Genomic DNA, 4,328 nt, shown 5'->3' with positions numbered 1-4,328 from the left:
AGGGCACAACCCTCAACAGTGATGGACAGACGTGATGGCGAAGGACCCAGCTTTCTCTCCTTCAGAGAAACAATTCTAAGGGTCCCCAGCAGGACTGAGCCACAGTTGCCCTCAGTGGTAATTTACTCTTTATTGGAATCTAGTCCTTCTATGCCTTCCATGCCTCATCCATCTTACTCTATCATACAGTCGGCCTACTGTCATTAGTTTACAATATTTATATGAACAAATGCGGTGTCCCTAGGCCCCTTCTTCTCAGGGCAGCTGGTTAAAACCCTATGAGAAATGCCTGAGCCTTGAAATATCTCATCATCCTCCCGGCCGCACCTACCTCAACCTAATGTGTTTTTAAATGTATGAATCTAGCATGGTCAAACCTGGAGTAAAACATTTAAGATGACGGCAGAGTTTAAACTTTGGGAATTATAAAATTCCAGATTCAAGGTGACTCCTAATTGATTCCATTTAAAACAGAACCACTTATCTCAAGAAAATGAACTTGAATAAAATTATAAGTAGGTGAGAGTATGAGTAGGCATGCTACGGTTAATTGATAGGAAACATAGTTATTTTATCAGAATAGATATGCCCAGTGAATAAATATGAATAGTTAGAACATTTTATAAAACTTCTGAAGAAATAATATCTTTATATATTATTTCTGCATGTATTAGATTCAAAGACTTTAAGAGAAATCCTTGGATCATAGAATGTTAAACAGGAAGGACCTTGAAGAGCTTCCAATTCTGTCCTCTGTCTTTCTGTTGTCTTTCTTGCCCAGGAAAATCAATGTAGCATTAAGGTTAAACACAGAATCTGGAGCCAGATAAGCTTGGTTCCGGTCCTGACTGTGACCAAACTAATGCATTTTTCCATCTCTCAGTTTCTCACGCCTGCAATGGGGATGATAATAGGAGTAGCTAATGACAGGGCTATTGGAGAACTGACTGACTTAACACATAGGAGATCTTAAAACAATTTGTTACACGCTAACAACACAATAAGTTTTATTATTTTTGTTTGTTTGTTTTCCTTCATTCAGCAACTGTTTATTGAGCACCTGCTATATGAAGTCACTGACCAGGTGCTAGAACTATAAAGAAAACTGTCATGGTCTATGCCTTCAAGATTCTGAGAAACTGGGAAGAAATGAATACAAGATGGAAAGGACAGTGCAACAGGATAAATGAATATATTTCCCTGGAGCAGTCTTTTCAGATGAGATGACATTTTAACTAGCTCTTGAAGGTTAAGTAAGAACATTCTGGGAAGTTGTTGCTGCTGCTGCTGCTGATAATGATGATAATAAATAGTAATTAATAATACAATCTTTAGTTAGTGGGTAACATTTATTTGCTCCTCACAATAGGCCAATTTGTAATATCAATATGTATTATTTTGCTTAATCTTCATGAGTTTGGTTTCATTTTTTTGTTTGTTTCTTTATTGAAGTATAGTTGATTTAAAATGTTGTGTTAGTTTCAGGTATACAGCAAAGTGATTCAGTATATATATATATATATATATATATATATATATATATATATATATATATATATATATTCTTTCTCAGATCCTTTTCCACTATACATTATTACAAGGTATTGAATACAGTTCCCTGTGCTATAGCGTAAGACCTTGTTGTTTATGTAGTTTATATGTTGTAGTGTGTATCTGTTAGTCCCAAGCTCCTCATTTACCCTCCCCCTTCCCCTTTGGTAACCATAAATTTGTTTTCTATGATGGATCTAGAGATTATCATACTAAGTGTAGTAAGTCAGACAGAGAAAGACAAATATCACATGATATCACATGATCACTTATATGTAGAATCTAAAAAAATGAAACAAATGAAGTTATATACAAAACAGAAACAGCTTCATTTTTATCTCTAGCCTTGAATTTAGGAATCTGAGGCAGAGAGAGATTCTGACATTTTCCCAAGGTCACTGGGAGAGTTAATGGCAGAGCTGCAGAGCGAGCTGGGGCAGAAAGGCATTTTAAGCAGTGAGATAAACAGTGGAGAGCACGCTTAATTATGAAAAAGCAAGGCTTGATGCTGAAGGAGAAAAAATTCAGAGTGGCTTGAGTACTCAGTGTTCAAGGTGTTAAAGATGGTGGAAAATGGTGAAGAATCCTGAATATTTTGCTAAAAGCTTGAGCATAACACAGAAGGACCCAGTAGGAAAGGAGTAGCTTATGGAAGTTTATGAGGAGAAAAACAAGAGTGATGCTACCCTTTACAAAGAAATTTACATCCATCATACATCATCTCACTTAATTCTTTCAACAACCTGTGATCTATGTAACAGTATTCTTGTTTGAAAAAAAAAAAAAAAAAGGAAGCATACATTTAGAGAGGTCAGTTATTTTCCTAAGGATTTAGGGATGACAACTCTGGAGGTGGTATACTTGAGTCACATCTTAATTGGAGGCAAGGGTTAGAGGGAGGATATGGTAAAGTCAAATGTGACTGTGGTTTCTGGAGTAGGGCACTGAGTTAGAAATGACGCCATTAAACGAGATTTACAAGGGAGTGTGAGGGTTACAGGAGGACATAAAGAATTCAGCTTTTGCATAAAGACTTCGTACCTATTATCAGACTTCCTGGTAACAGAAGCTTTTAGATGGGCCGTTGAAATATACATCTAAGTTCTAAAGAGATGATAGATAAAAATGGCAAAAAAGGTAATTATTTGAAAAGTATTAATGAACTTTATGCTTTTACTTTTCTGCATATATAACCATCATGCCTATTGACCTGAGGTCCAGGGCTATAGGCATCAGTCACTGGGGGATGAGAAAATTAAGGTCTGTTTCAGAAGCAATGTAAAGAGAAAAAGAGATGATGACAGAGTACCAATAATATTTTACAATAAGACAGTGATTTTAAATCCCAACACTGTAGAGAAAAATAAAGATTAGCTTGATTTCTTTAGTTTCTATTAATATATGAAGGGCTAAACTAGGTGTTTTCCAGTAGAGAAAGCAGCCACATTCCCCTGAGGTCAATATGGAAAGAAAGGTGACAATGTGATAAATGAAATAACACTTCACCCTGACCTTGAAGGTTGGTCAGAAAATGGAGGTGGGGGAGAGAAGGAGATTGCCTTGTGACTCAATATTCCCTCTCTGCAGTTGATCTGGAGGTGAGGAAAGTCTATTAGACAATTTGAGGAGAGTACCAAATTCAGGGACTTGTGACTCACTCCTTCCATTGAGATCATTTGTGTCGACCCAGGACACTCTGCAAACTGTGCTAACGTGAGGTACCCCAGCTGATCAAGAAGGTGGAGCAGGGACTTCCCTGGTGGTGCAGTGGTTAAGAATCCACCTGCCAATGCAGGGAACACAGGTTCGATCCCTGATCCGCGAAGATCCCACATGCCGCGGAGCAACTAAGCCCGTGTGCCACAACTACTGAGCCTGTGCTCTAGAGCCCACGAGCCACAACTACTGAGTCCGCACGCCTAGAGCCTGTGCTCCACAACAAGAGAAACCATTGCAATGAGAAGCCCTTGCACCGCAATGGAGAGTAGCCCCCCCTCGCTGCAACTAGAGAAAGCCAGCACACAGCAACAAAGACCCAACGCAGCCAAAAATAAATAAATGAAATAAATAAATTAAAAAAAAAAAAGGAAGATGGAGCTGCATGGTAAGAGACATGGTTGACACTCTGTTGGTCTTGCCATAGTTCTATAGAAGAGGGACCACATTGGAAGTCACCAGGTCTGTGCGTAGCCCTACTGTAGTGGGATGAGTTAACTTGGGTCAAGACCAGACAGATGCATGGAGGAGAACTGCATGTCTCTGCCAAATGAAACTGAGGGTCAGCTGCATTAACCAGGTGGGAGATGCCTATGCTCCTGGAAGGACAGTCACAACCTTAAGTTCAAAATCTCAAACTTTAGTTTCAGAGGCATGTAGGAGGCCTAACTACAAAGTAGACAAGACTGATGGCAAAGATATCAGTTAGTGCATGTGCAATAAACAGAGGGAGGCTGAACCAAAATAAGACAAAACTAAGAGCCACCATGAAGATATATGAATGACATGCTCCTTCCTCTATCCTGAAAATTCAACTTCTTAGCAAGTGAAGCAAGAGAAGGCGGAAAATAGCTGAACCCAGTTTCTATTTGTTGTCTTTGTTCTTTGTGCCTATTTTTATCTTCTACTTTTTTGTGTGTGCCTTTTGTGGTTTTAATTGAGCATTTTATATGACTCCATTTTCTCTCCTTTCTTTGCATATCAGTGATACTTCCAAGACCACTTTCTTACTTTGTTTTCAATTTTGCATTTTTAAATTGAAATATAGTTGATTTACAATA

The sequence above is a fragment of the Balaenoptera physalus genome (assembly GCF_965194825.1).
Source record: "Balaenoptera physalus genome assembly, chromosome: 4".
NCBI lineage: Eukaryota > Metazoa > Chordata > Mammalia > Artiodactyla > Balaenopteridae > Balaenoptera > Balaenoptera physalus.
The sequence above is the reverse complement of the archived record's forward strand: the minus strand, read 5'-3'. Positions refer to the sequence as shown.